The sequence below is a fragment of the Artemia franciscana genome, unplaced genomic scaffold (genome assembly GCF_032884065.1).
Source record: "Artemia franciscana unplaced genomic scaffold, ASM3288406v1 Scaffold_1459, whole genome shotgun sequence".
NCBI classification, from domain to species: Eukaryota; Metazoa; Arthropoda; class Branchiopoda; order Anostraca; family Artemiidae; genus Artemia; species Artemia franciscana.
The window spans coordinates 26787-42718 of NW_027062838.1; the positions used below are offsets into that span (position 1 = coordinate 26787).

Sequence of the window (15932 nt, forward strand, 5' to 3'; positions counted from 1 at the left end):
ATGACTATTCTAGTTTCTTAGAAATAAACTAAAAGTTCTTATAGTGTATTTCTATACCATACTCAGGTAGGTATATTCAACCGTTCACACTTATCATAGTAAATTTTAGGTGTTCTACCATAGAGTTGCTGAACCATTTCATCTTCATAGAAAATTTTCCCATGACGATTCCCTCTAAAAATTTTCTTTACTTTCAAATAGATTTTATTATATTTCTTATAGTTTCTGATATATTCCAAGGAGTCTCTTCATCCTTCTTGAAAATCAGTCATATATTTCAAAATAATAAATACTATATTTTAAAAAGTAATAAATAGTGCACCTTATCAGGTTGTACTACGAAGGCTGTCCTAACTGCAAACCCATTAAATTCAAATAATCTTCCAGGTGTAAAACTTTCAAAAGTCATCATAATAAATAGATAATATTTAAATCAAACAGATAATACAATAAATAATCGAGTTAAACTCAAAACTAGCAGAAACTAACAAGGTTAGGGCCGTCAATCCTCATGGCTTCTGAACAATAGATATAATTTGCACTTACCCCAATTCCTTCTAAAGACAGGTATATAATTTGCACTTTTACGCTTTTTCTCCAGAACCTTCCCAAAAAAACGGTCCATCAATGAATGGGACGAATAACGTGTTATATAACTTTGCAAGCCCCCTCCATCACTTTTCCACAGATTGCACAACAAATTCAGCCATATTTAAGCACGAAGACTCGAAACAAGTCTCTCATTCCCTAGAAATACATATTTATAAAATTAAATAGTGCCCTGATACAGGGATGATCAGCTTTAATGCTTCAAAACTTGTGATCTTTTTTTAACCCGATGAAAGGTGCCAAGTGAATACCCAAGTTTAATTTTCAAAACGAAATTTGAACCTGAAAGAAGAGTCAACGAGATTTGTCTATTGGGGATTAATTCTTCTATCGATCTTTGTTGGAACTACCTTTCTACCTCTATCTTTCTACCTCCTTTTTTTGTCTCACTATTTTTGTTTCAATGCCATCTCTATATATTTCTTTACTTTTGAATAAACATGCCTTTGCAACTTTCAATACTTTTTTGTCCTTCGTTGAAAGCAGTATTTTTGTCGTACATGGATATAAAAGTGATATCTAGAGTGTTTGACTAGAGTGTCCTATAGTTTAGAAACCAGTTTTGTATGTATATATTTTTGGATATGAATGTGATATCTTGAGTTCTGCTTCTTTGTTGTATTATTTAAAAACCAGTTTTAATGTATATTATGCTTTCTATATTAGTTTTTACTCTATAGGTTCTAAAAATGATTATAAGAATGTAAATTCCTATATAAGTATCAACTTTTTTCTTGTGATCTATTGTTAATATGCCCTTTATGCTTATTCAAAATGATTTTGCACTATCCAAGGAAATAAAAAAAATTTGAGGTAAAGATGATCTCCTTGAGGATCACTCGTCCCTTTCCGAACCTATAAAATGAACCACAAACCATAATACTTGACGCTCAAATATTTTTTCATATATATTATATTAAACAGAATCAAAAGAGTCTAATAACATACTAAGTGAATTACTAAATTAGTTACTGTAATTGTTTTTAATTTTGTTGATCTTTTTTACTTGCTATATTTTTAATAAACTTTTTGTGACTCTTTAAATTCAAATGCAAATTTAAACTCCCTTTGAAGACCTGAAAATAATTTTTACTTTTATGAAGAAAGTGAATATTTTTTTCCTATATTCAAGGCTTCAGGCACTTAATGGGAATCTGATATACCAGTATTCTATTCCCCGGTTTTTGACAACCTTGAGGTTTTAAAATGCCTGTTCTACATTCTTCTGAAGTAGTCACAACAAGGAAATTCTGGAAAAAAAAACGCCCCCATGAACATCGTTCCTGATAGAAGTGCAGCGCCGGGATGCAGCTCTTCCTCAATAACTCGGTTCTTGGCATTCCTCGTTTAGATAATTGAATCGATGTCTTTACCTTACGGTCCTGCATGATGGTTGAATGAAGGGGGAGAAAATTTGAGATAGCACATTTAGGGAGGAAAATCATCTAGTATTAGATAAAAGTCATCGACACTACTACAAACCTTTCATTTAGAGGGTGGAGTTAGTCTTGTGTAGAGGTGCTCTACCATTGGTGCTCTAAAATGAATATTTATTTCAATATTACAGTGAATAGCATATTGAAACATATAAATTTTGGATTTTACAGAATGTAACACGTAATATTATATGATATTATCAAACAGTTCGTGGTAACGAACTGTAGTAAGGAGCGACCCGGCTCAATAGTAACCAAAACTCTAAAAAATGGAATTTTGATACCAATAGCTACATCAAAAGAATTGCATTTTAATGCTGGTTTTTAAATATATAAGTTTTTATCAAGTTTAATCTTACCCATCAAAAGTTTACGAGCCTGAGAAAATATGCGTTATTTTAGAAAATAGGGGGAAACGCCCCCTAAAAGTCATAGAATCTTAACGAAAATCACACCATCAGATTCAGCGTATCAGTGAACCCTACTGTAGAAGTTTCGAGCTCCTATCTACAAAAATGTGGAATTTTGCATTTTTTGCCAGAAGGGCAGATCACGGGATGCGTGTTTATTAGTTTTTTTTTTTTTTTTTTTTTTTTTTTTTTCCAGGGGTGATCGTATCGACCCCAGTTGTCCTAGAATGCTGCAAGAGGGTTCATTCTAACGGAAATGAAAAGTTCTAGTGCCCTTTTTAAGTGACCAAAAAAATTGGAGGGCACCTAGGCCCCCCTCCCCACGCTAATTATTTTCCCAAAGTCAAAGGATCAAAATTCTGAGATAGCCATTTTATTCAGCGTAGTCAAAAAACCATATAACTATGTCTTTGGGGACGACTTACTCCCCCACAGTCCCCGTGGGTGAGGGCAACAAGTTACAAACTTTGACCTGTGCTTAAATATAGTAATGGTTATTGGGAAGTATACAGGCGTTTTCAGGAGGATTTTTTTTGGTTTTGGGGAGGGGTTGAGAAGAGGGGGATATGCTGGGGGAACTTTCCTCGAGAATTTATAATGGGAGAGAAGAAAATTTCCATGAAGGGCGAGCAGGATTTACTAGCATTATTAAAAAAAAAAAACAATTAAAAAATAAAAGTGAAAAAGTTTTTTCAGCTGGGAAGTAAGGAACAGCAATAAAACTTAAAACAAACAGAAATTATTGCTCCTAAGAGGGGCTCACCTCCTTCTAATACCTCGCTCTTTACGGTAAAGTATTTTCGGTAATTTCAACTACTTATTCTACGGCTTTTGTGATTCAGGGGGGTCATTCTTAATGATTGGGATAAAATTTAAGCTTAGTGTACAGAGCGAGGTACTGACGATGGGGCGAATCCCCTCATATATGTAATAAAAACATGAGAATACAAAAGTTCTTTACGTAAGGCTAATTTATAAGTTACGTAAATCTTTTACAATAAAAATATTCGTAAAAAATTAAAAGTTCTAGTTGCCCTTTATAATTAACCAAAAAATTGGGGGGCAACTAGGCTTCGTCCCCCCACTCTTTTTTTCTCAAATCATTCGATCAAAGTTATAAGAAAAGCCATTGAGACAAAAAAAAAAAAATGCAAATTTCGTTTTGATTATTCCTCTGCGGAGAGCCAAAATCAAAACATGCATTTATTCAAAAACGTTCAGAAATTAAATAAAAAAAAAACAAGTTTTTTCAACTGAAAGTAAGGAGTGACATCAAAACTTAAAACGCACAGAAATTACTTCGTATATGAAAGAGGCTGCTTCCTCATCAACGCCCCGCTCTTTACACTAAGTTTTTTACTGTTTTTAGAAAGAAGAATTGAGAGAAAGAGTCAAACTTAGCGTAAAGAGTGGGGGCGTTGATGAGGAAGCAGCCCTCTTTCATATACGAAGTAATTTCTGTGCGTTTAAGTTTTGATGTCACTCCTTACTTTCAGTTGAAAAAACTTGTTTTTTTATTTATTTTTAAGCAAAGAAACAAAAGCATCTTAATAATTGATCAGAAAATTGAAGGTTAATACCTTTTTTTTTATAGGAATTTTACATTATTGAAAACAACATTGCAAGGAGTGACTATTGAGTAACACCTGCTTTAGAATATACATTATGTCCAAATACAGGTTTATAAACTATAGAACAAAAAGGTAAGGACTCTGATGTCTTGTTAATATTCAAAAATATATATTGCATAAAAACAGGTTTCAAACAGTATAGAACAAGTAGTGAAAATCCAATATGCCTCTGTTATTTCTGTGTTCGACGAAATGTACGAAAACAAAAACGAGGAAATATTGAAAAAAAGAATGAAGTAAACTCATAAGTAATAAAGATGATAAAGACAGCAGGGCGAAAAAGAAGTTTTTGCTTTTTAAAAGAGTTCTAAAAAACATTTTTTGGTGGGAATGATTCTTCTTTTCATGAAAATGCAAATTTTACATTTTTTACATAGGATTTTGATTCCACTACAGCAAAGTTTTCTTATATCCTGAATAATATGGATTATTTTTTATTAGGATCAATTGATTTACTAGGGGGTGCTATATTCCTTTTTCAAAATTGGGTAGATTTTCTATAGGTAACATAACCCCTTCCAACTTTGATGGTAATTATTTTCATACCCAACTTTTGAAAGAAAATATGAAAGTTTTTGAATTTCACCTACTTTGAATAAGGATCAACATTCAATTCTGTTGATGTATCTAATGTTATCAAGACCAGAGATTTCAGTTTATATCGTACTCAGATACTATTTAGGTTAGGTTTTAGGTTACTATTTAGCTGAATCACTACTTGCATAGAGTTTTATGCAACTTATTGTTTGATAAATCAAAATGAATAGAATATTATTTACTTTTTTTATTTTACTTTCGTCATCAAGATTATGTTAATAAGAAGAAAAAAATTAACAAAAAGAAACTCTGGCTGCTTGAAAGAAATACAAAGAGCTCTACTGAATCAAAGACGAGCAGGAAAAAGGTCACATAATCTTCCAGACGTAAAACTACCAAAAATCCCCTCAATAAATAAATCAAACCAAAAACAAAAAGGCATTACAATAAAGAACCGAGTTAAACTAAAAACAAGCAGAAATTAATATGATTAGGCCCGGCAACCTTCAAGCCATCTCAACAGTAAACTTAATTTGTAATTTGAACTTACCCCGATTCCATCTTAAGACCAGAAAAATAATATGTACTTTACTGATAAAAATATAATAAAACAAATGAAGGTGAATTTTTAAGTTTTATATATATATATATATATATATATATATATATAAATATACTTATATGATAATACTTCATGTATATATATGTATATATATATACATACACATATATATATATATATATATATATATATATATATATATATATATATATATATATATATATATATATATATATATATATATATATATATATATATATATATATGATAATATTCAAGCATCATTAGACCGGTAATGGTGTTATGATATTTCTAATTACCACATCTTCAACATGGAAGTGGTAGCTCATAATTGGTTGGGATTCAGCAAAAAGTGAATCACATCCGGAAAACATATGAAAAAAAAATCATCATTAAGACTTTAAAGAAAAAATATTATCTTTTATATATATATATATATATGTATATATATATATATATATATATATATATATATATATATATATATATATAGAGGGACCAGAAAATAATTAATACTCTATGAAAAGTAAGTAAATTTTTTTTTCTTCAGTCCCCGGCATAAGGTACTGAAATGTTCTTGATATTCTGCTATTCAATTACCTCGTTTTTTAAACTTCAAGGTTTTAACTTTCTGCTCAACCATTTCTAAAAAGTGTAAATAGAGGGGGCTTGCTGGAATAAAGTAAGCAGAAAGATTGTTCCAGATAGAAGGGCAACACTGCATGAAGTTTTTGCTCAAGTACTCAGTTACGAGTGTGTCCTCCTTTAGATAATTTGATCGAACTTTGATCCTTCCTCATGTTGATTCAAATACTGTACCTACGGCTAAATAAAGGGGGATAAATGCGATAGAGCTTGTTTGAGGGTGATGAATTCATTCATTTAAAAAAAAAACAGTCATCGACGGTGCATCAAGCCTTCCATTTAACTGGTCGACCGACTCGTGTATAGAGGCACAGCTATTCCCGTTTTCTCTTCAATGGATTTTTTTTGGGGTGCTGTCAGTGTTATAGGAGCACCAGGATATAGTGGGTATCCTGATTCAGCTGAGGATCTGATACACAACTTTTAAACTAGGATAATTAAGCTGAATGGAAAAAGAGTGTTGCAGCAAAAGTTGTTTTGAGCTTACCCTGGTTCAAAGTGGTTTTTCCAAGAAAGATTGGTGAAGAAATAAATCCCTAGTAGATTAAACTCGTCAGCTCTCCTTGCAGTTTCATTGTTAAAACTGAATTGTGGTGTGCAAATGGCACATTTTTTTTTTATAATAAGCAGCTTCTTTGTTTTTGATACATTAAAGTTCATCATTCATGTATCAGAATACTTTCCAATAATATAAGTATATTGGAAGCATATTTAGGCGCTTTTTCTGTGCCTTTAATGAGAAAGGCTCCCCAAGGCTGAGAACAAGGAGTGTTACCCAAACCTTCCCAATTAACCTCTTTTTCCATAGACACATTGTCTGCTGATCCTTTCTTAGAGGTGGAATACAAATGTTTCCAAATGCGATTATGGCATTATGATCACCCATGAAAGTATGAGTTTCTACGTTAAGTTTCTATGTCTCCTCAGTAACCAAAGGTGTCAGGATTCACCCGTGGAGCTTGATCCCACTGCTCTTTACTTCAGAGCTGAGAATGGTGTCAGTTATGCAAATAATAGATGTTTTGCCTGAGTTTACTTACTATAGGAACTGGTCAAACTTTTACTTGAAACCAGGTACAATGTAGTGAGCCGATGGAAACAGGTCTGTTTGGATGGTCGGTAGACGTGGTAAAGGTCCTGTAAAAAAGTCTATTTTGTCCAAGGCTTTCAATTATTGTTTATCATTACCACATAAAAGAAGCTTTGGTGGGTGATTATCCCCAAAAGACAAATGTATCCTATGTCAAGCATCATTAGACAGGTAACGGTGTTATAATATTCCTAATTACCAAATCTTCAACATGGAAGTGGTAGGTCATAATTGGTTGGATTCAGCGAAAGTGAATCCCATCCAGAAAACATCTGAATAAAAATCATTATTAAGACTTTAAAGAACAAATATCATCATATATATATATATATATATATATATATATATATATATATATATATATATATATATATATATATATATATATATATATATATATATATATATATATATATATATATATATGTATATATATATATATATATATATATATATATATATATATATTAAATATAATTTAAAATTCACCTTCATTTGATTATTATATTTTTATCAGTAAAGTACAAATTATTTTCCGGTTTTAAGATGGAATCGTGGTAAGTACAAATTACAAATTATGTCTACTGTTTAGATGACTTGAAGGTTGACGGTCTAATCATATTAATTTCTGCTTGTTTTTAGTTTAACTTGGTTTTTCATTCTAATATCTTTTTGCTTTTGGTTTTATTTATTTATTGAGGGGGATTTTTGGTAGTTTTACACCTGGAAGATTATATGACCTTTTTTCCTGCTCGTCTTTGATTCAGTAGAGCTATTTTGCAATTCTTTCAAGCAGACAGAGTTTCTTTTTGTTAATTGTTTTTTTTTTCTTATTAACATAATCTTTATGACGAAGGTAAAATAAAAAAGCAAATAATATTTTATTCATTTTGGTTTATCAAACAATAATTTGCATCAAACTGTATGCAAGTAATGATACAGCTAAATAGTAACCTAAAGTCTGAGTAAGATATGAACTGGAATCCCTGTGTCTTGATAATATTAGATACATCAAAAGCATTGAATGTTGATCCTTATTCAAAGTAGGTGGAATTCAAAAACTTTCAAATTTTCTTTAAAAAGTTGGGTATGAAAATTAATTACCATGAAAAGTTGGATGGGTTAATGTTACCTATAAAAAATCTACCCAATTTTTGAAAAAGGAAGATAACAACCTTAATAAATCAATTGACCCTAATAAAAAATTATCCATCTTATTCAGGATAAAAGAAAACTTTGCTCTAGTGGAATCAAACTCCTATGTAAAAAATGTAAACTTTGAATTTGCATCAAAAGAAGAATCATTCCAACCAAAAATTGTTTTTGTGAACTCTTTAAAAAGCGAAAAATTCTTTTTCTCTCTGCTGTCTTTATCATCTTTATTACTTATGACTTTACTTCATTGTTTTTTCAACATTTCCTCGTTTTCGTTTTTGCACATTTCGTCAAACACAGAAATAAAAGAGACATATTGGATTTTTACTACTTGTTCTATACTGTTTGAAACCTGTTTTTATGCAATATATATTTTTGAATATGAATAAGATATCAGGAGTTCTTACCTTTTTGTTCTATAGTTTATAAGCCTGTGTTTAGACATAATGTATATTCTATAGCAGGTTTTACTCAATAGTCACTCCCTGCAGTGTTGTTTTCAATAATATAATATTCCTATAAAAAAGAAGGTATTAACCTTCTATTTTAGTTATTTAAGTGCCTTTGTTACTTTGCTAAAATAATATCGTAATATACTACGTGTTAGATTCTGTAAAATCCGAAACTTACATTTTTCAATATAATATTCACTGTAATATCACGAAATAAATATTCATTTACTATAAAAGCCAAAAATTTCTAGCTTATAATAATAATAGCCATTGTCTTCAGAGTGATCATGTAACAACGTGACACTCTAATTATCCCAACGATTTAAGCGTAGACAATGTTAAACCATGACTATTCTAATTTCTTAGAAATAAACTAAAAGTTCTTATGGCGTATTTCTATACCATACCCAGGTAGGTATATTCAACTGTTCACACTTATAATCATAATAGCCATTGTCTTCAGAGTGATCATGTAACAACGTGACACTCTAATTATTCCAAAGATTGAAGCGTTGACAATTTTAAACCATGACTATTCTAATTTCTTAGAAATAAACTAAAAGTTCTTATGGTGTATTTCTATACCATACCCAGGTAGGTATAGTCAACTGTTCACACTTATCAGAGTGACAGTTGTACCATAGAAATCCTTTACTTTGCTAGTCCTAACATTGTTCAATATCAAAATTAAAATTCTCAATTTGAACTGCTTGTTCTCTTTATAGCTTAAATGGATGGAACGATCCACAAGTTTTATTATAATTATCTAAATAGTACAGTTCTTACATCCCATCAAAGTCTAGAGATTTTTGGCCCATTTCTTCACTATTGGCTCTTGTACTGATTGTTACAAAGTAACATATATCTATAGATACATTCTTTTACTTTAGGCAACTCTTAAGAAAATAGTCTATCGGCTCCCTTAGGAACGTTGGAGTAATTGATGCTCAAGAATTTCATCAAACCGAGATTTTCTGCTTTCCCACTAGGGTTTATCAGGGATGTATCCAGGGTACTGAGCTATTTAATTATGTCAAATAAATTATATGTTTTACTACGTTATGATGAAGACCGCTATTCAACAGAATATTTGCTTTATGTTTTGTGACAGAATTTTAAGCGATGTTGAATTCGCTGAAGATTTAGCAATCATGACAAACACCCTCAAAGAACTTCGAGCATCACTGGCAGTTATAAGAGAACAAGCTTGAAAGGTTGGATTCAATATCAACATGAGCCAAACAAAAAGTAGTCATGAAGAATGTCAATTAAATCCTTCCTGTAACTCGTCCTATGAAGATGTGCAGATTTAAGGGATCGTTCTGCTCCGTCTAACTCTATGGCAGAGAACCTTGGCGAGTTAAAACCAACTTTTTGAGCATGCTGGATTTAGTTCAAATCAAAGGTACAAAATACAGCACTAATACCTAAAGCAATAAGAAACTATTTCATACAGGAGAGGTACTGCCGCTTTTAAATGACGCTAGGGTTTTTTAGTACTTTCAGAAGAGCTATTTACTCTAATTAAACAGCCTTTGTAATTCAGGGGTCATTCTTAAAAGATTTAAACAAATTTCTAAATTTAGCGTAGAGATCTAGGCATTAATGAAGGGGCAAACCCACTCATTAACGTAATAATTTTGTTTACTTTATGTTTTAATGTTGCTTATTACTTTCAGTTGAAAAACTAATTTTTACGTATTTAATTCATATTAAATGTTAGAGTGACTCATTTCACTCAATATTGTGTGTTTTCAGTTGATACTTATTTATTTCTACATAATATTTTACAAGATATATTTTTACTCTATAGCTTGACCACGCCAATATTAAGACTTCCAATTTATTTAAAAATACTAATCTTCCTCATTCTCTTTATTTTTTCTTAGACACCTTCTCTTTCTCCCAATTTCTGTCTACTCTCTTTACCATTATTGTCACTTCTGAGTATAATCGTCTTTGTAACTTTTATTAATTTTCTGGTCCTCTGTTTAAAACAAAAACAGTATTTTACTGTACGTGGATAAAAAAATAGTATCTTGAGTTTTTACCTACTTTTTCTGCAGTTAAGAAACCTGTTTTTACATAATGGTTATTTTTGAGCATGAAAGTTATGTTTTATGTTTTTACCTATTTATTCTAAAGTTTAAAAATGGGTTTATATACAGATGATATTTTCTATTGTATTTCTTGCTCTATAAGATGAATGATATTATTTTAAAATATAACTTTGAAAAATAAAGCGTTAAGCTTCCATTTTCTGATCTATTATTTAAAACTATCTTTTTCACTTTTCTAAAATTACGTAGTAAAATCTAGGAAGAGTTAAATAACGGTGAACAAAACTGAACTTCTTTAGGATCAGGCATTCCTTCTTTCCAGCTACACGATGAACCTCAAGCCAAAATACATTGCACACAAAGATTCATCCATGTATATTATATTATCAAAAATAAAGAGAATCTACTTATGTTGTTATAATAACTTAAAAATCAATTTTGATTTTATTTTATCTTTTTTATTAACTGTAATTCTTGTAAACTGTGGTACTCATTAAGTGCAAATGCAAATTTACCCCCCCCCCCCCTTTAAGACAAAAGCATAATTTGCACTTTTCTGAAACGAAAATATGTCTGAAATGTTTTCAATTTTGTTACTATAATAAATAAACAAATTGTTAAAACTTTAAGGAATCAATATTAGCATGTGTATAGGACAATTCAGGGGTTCTTCTGGGGTTGTTCTTAAAGAATTGGAACAAAGTTCAAACTTTGGCGTAAAGAACGAGGTATTGAAGAGGAGACAAACGCCTCATATACATTATAATTCCAGTTCATTTTAAGTTTTATTGTTGCTCCTTATGTTTGTTGAAACAAAAACAGTTTGTTTTGAAAATTAACATTTTCTGTTTAATTGTTAATGTAACTCCTTTCACTCAATATTCATACTTTAGATATAATATGATGCTCATAATACTTTAGAAGAAGTTTTTTTAATCTATAGCATAACAAACTCTATATTAATATTTCCACTTTATTTAAAAATGCAAATTTCGTTCTTTTTCTATTTTTTCTTAAGACCCGAGCCCTCTTTCCCTATTTATTTTTATTTCTATTATCTGTACCTTTTTTGTTACTTCTGACTAACATTTTCTTTGCGATTTTCAATGATTTTTGGTCATTTGTTAAAAAAAATATTTTGTTGCACGTGGATATGAAAATGAAACCTTTTGTTTTTACCTACTTTTTCTATAGTTTAGAAACCTTTTTTAATACAATGTATAATTTTGAATATGAAAGTGATACCTTGAAATTGACCCAGTGGTCCGAAAATAATGCCAGAGGTTTTCTTCGAAGGGAAATTAAAAGATTTAGCGTCCTTTTAATGTGATAAAATTCTACATTTTAGCAACCTATATAAAATGTTTTCTATAACATGTTTTACTCTTTACGTTCTGAAATGTAATTTTAAAGAATATACCTTCCAAAACAAAATGTTAATCTTCCATTTTGGGATTTATTATTTGGGCACCTTTTTAATTTTCTAAAATAACGTCGTAAAATCTAGGAAAAGTTCAAAAATGGTGGGTAAAAATAAACTTCTTTAGTATTAGCCATCCCCTACCCATCTAAACGATGAAAATCAAGACACAGTACTTGACACAGGAAGATTCATTCCTGTATATTAAATTATCAAAAATCAAGGGGGTCTACTTATTTTTGATGTTATTCGAGTTGTATTGTTAACTGTACTTCTTGTAAACTATGTGACTTTTTAAGTGCAAATCCAAATTTGCACCCTCTTTGAACATAATAACATAATTTGTTATGTTATTTATAATAAGCCCTATATAAATCATAATCCCTAGTTACATTGTAGAACAGCTAGAACCCCCCCCCCCCCCCCAGCCAAGTATATATTTCCCCACCACCAAAAATAATCTTATAAAAATATTGGAATAGCCATTTTATTCAACACAGTTGAAAGATCAGTACACCATGTTTTTGAGGATTACTTGACCCCCAATAGTTCACTGGGAGAAGGCATCACCATTTGGGACTTTAAAGGTCTAGTGCAATTAAATTTACTTAAATTACTTTACAGACATATTTTTGTGGGGGGGGGATATTTTTCTTGGGGGAAGATAGAAAGGACGATTTTTAAATTGAGGAATTTTCTTATAGGGGAAGGGAATTTTGTGTGGTTGGGAAGCCGGATAAATTACTATTTTTCACTTTTCTATATATAGTGTTTATCATTTGTTAATATATGACTGATGTTCAAGGGGGAGTTTCTACGGGCAGGTGGGGGAGATGATAACTTGGAAAAATGTCTTCAAGAAGGAAAAGGAGAATCCTGAGAGTATCTAAAAAATAATCAGATATAAAATAAAAAGTATATGAAAGCAAAGAAAATTTTCTAGAGGTAATTGTCAAGAAGAGATTATTGCGTGGACAGAATGGCCAGGGGAAAACTTCTAGAGGAGAAGAAAAATTAAGCTTGGGTGAACTTCTCGTGGGGAAATTCACACGGAAGGAATTTTCATTGGGGGGGGGGGGGGATTTTCATGGAGATTAAAAGTGGGTATCCTGGCACGATTTGAGATCAACAATTTTATATCAAATTACAATCTTAGCATCGATGTTTGGAAGCTATAAAATAAAAAGAAAAATTAATTTCTACTAAAAGTGAAAAGCAGCATTGAAAATTAAAACGAACAGAAACTATTTTATACTGGGGGAAGGGGGCTCTATCGCTGCTTCCCCTTTTTTAGCTGTAAATACCAGAGTTTGCCATTTTGGTCCAAATCTATACAAAAAAAAAAAAAACAATCTTAAAACACATGAGCCAAGCATTTGTAATGAGAAGCTTATTCGAAGCACTAAAAAATAATAGTTTACAGATAGAAGGTGTGGGAAGGGGAAGTCTAAATCAGAGAGAAAATTCTCTTGTCATTTTAAATATTTTTCCTTACACTCAGTGCTCCGTGTTTTTTGTTGATTTGAATTCTTTTTTCTTACTTTGCCTCATTTGTCTTTGCCTCTGTATTGTCTTTTTGTTATCTCTTTCTTTTAGTTACTTTTAAATAACTTTATCTTTGTGTTTTTCAATACCTTTTTGTCATTTGTTAAAAAAACATTATTTGGTCATACGTGAATGTAAGAGTGATATATACAGTTTTTAACGAATTGTTCTATAGGTTAGGATCCAGTTTTATACAATCTATATTTTGGAATTTGAAATTAATATCTTGTGATTTTACCAATTAGTTGTTTTATTCAGAAAACAGTTTATATAAATAATATATTTTCTATAATATTTTTACTATAACGGTTCTAAGACATGATTTAAAAGAATGTAACTTCCTATAAAAAGGATTAACCTTCCATCTTTTGATCTTTTATTCGGGTGTTTTGTTTACTTTTTTCAAAATAATTTCGAAAAATCCACAAAGATTAAAAAAATAAATTAGTAGAAATTACTCCTACCAAAGAAGGACTTTTTCAGAGTAACTTTTTGCTGCAAAAATAATCTTCCATCCATCCAAATTATTCCACTTTGAGAGACCTGTATCAGAGAAGATAAGAATATCTTCCATATGCCGAATTCCCTAAGACACTCATAGTACAACTCTAAAAGATCCAGAATAGGGAAAACAAGGTGAGCAGCACCTCTACAAATGACTAGCTCTACCCTCTGAATGAAAGGTTTGTAGTAGTGTCGATGACATTTTTCTAATGCTACATGAATTCTCCTCCCTCAAACGTGCTCACTCACATTTTCTCCCCTTTATTCAACCATCATGGCAGACACTAAGGTAAGGATATAGATCCAATTATCTAAGGGAGGAATGCCAAGAACCGATTTATTGAGGAAGAGCTGTATCTAGCGTTGCACTTCTTTCTGGAACGATGTTCATGTGGATGTTTTCCATAATATTCTTTTTGTGAGTACTTCAGAAGAATGTAGAAAAGGCATTTGAAACCTCAAATTGTCAAAACCAGGGAATAGAACACTGGTATATCAGATACCTTCAAGTGCCTGAAGCCTTCAATATAGGAATAATTATTTACTTTGTTTATAAAAGTTAAAATTATGTTCGGGTCTTCAAGGGAGTTTAAATTTGCATTTGCACTTAAAGAGTCACAAGGTTTATTAAAAATATAGCTAGTAAAAAAGATCAATAAAATTGAAAACAGTTACAGTATTTAAATTAGTAATTTACTTAGTATGTTATTAGATTCTGTTGATTCTGTTTTAATATAATATATAAGAATAAATCTTTGAGCGTCAAGTATTATGGCGTATGGTTCATTTCATAGGTTCGGTAAGGGACGAGTGATCCTCAAGGAGATCATCTTTACTCAAAATTTTTCACAAATCTTCTCGGATGGTACAACATTATTTTGAATAAGTAAAAAAGGTACATGAACAATAGATCACAAGAAGGAAAGTGGATACTTTTATAGGAATTTACATTTTTTTAAATCAATTTTTAAGACATATAGAGCAAAAACTAATATAGAAAACATAATATGCATTTAAACTGGTTTCTAAATAATACAACAAAGAGGCAGAAATCAAAATATCACATTCATATCAAAAATATATATATTACAAAACTGGTTTCTAAACTATAGAACAACTAGTCAAAAACTTTAGATATCACTTTTATTTCCATGTACGACAGAATACTACTTTTCAATAAAGGAAAAAAAGTATTGAAAGTCGCAAAGACAAGTTTATGCAAAAGTAAAGAAATACATAGACATGGCATTGAAACCAAAAATAGTCAGATGAAAAACAGAGGTAGAAAGGTAGACAAGAGGGGGGGGGCTAAAAAAGAGAAAAAGTAAAAGTTGAAATCTTAATATTACTGTTTCAGGCAATAGAGTAAAACAACTTCTTGTACATTGTAAAAAAAAAAACTAAATTAATTGGTAATTCCAAGAAAGATCGATGAACAAATTAATCCCTAATAGACAAATATCGTTGACTCTCCTTTCAGGTTCATATTTCATTGTTGAAAATTAAACTTGGTGTTCACTTGGCACCTTTCATCGGGTTAAAAAAAGATTACTTGTTTTGAATCATTAAAGCTAATCATCCTTGTATCAGACGACTTGTCTTGAGTCTTCGTGCTTAAAGATGGCTGAATTTGGTGTGCTATCTTCGGGAAAATGATGCAGGGGGATTGCATATCTCCCATGTTGTTTTTCCACTTCATTGGTGGACTGTTTTTTTTAGGAAGGTTCTGGAGTAAAAGCGTAAAATTACAAATTATATACCTATCTTTAGAAGTAATTGAGGTAAGTGCAAATTATGTCTATTGTTGAGAAGGCATGAGGGTTGACGGCCCTAACCTTGTTACTTTTCTGCTAGG

The 15932-nt window shown here is 30.8% G+C and overlaps 1 long non-coding RNA gene across 1 annotated transcript in view; it reads right to left on the bottom strand.

The window, feature by feature from the left end:
• LOC136042550 (uncharacterized) overlaps positions 1-15932 on the bottom strand; it is a 38369-nt gene that overhangs the window by 15767 nt on the left and 6670 nt on the right. The window contains exon 2 of the long non-coding RNA XR_010621345.1: positions 547-747. This is a non-coding gene — a long non-coding RNA (uncharacterized LOC136042550). The remainder of the gene's footprint in view (positions 1-546; positions 748-15932) is intronic.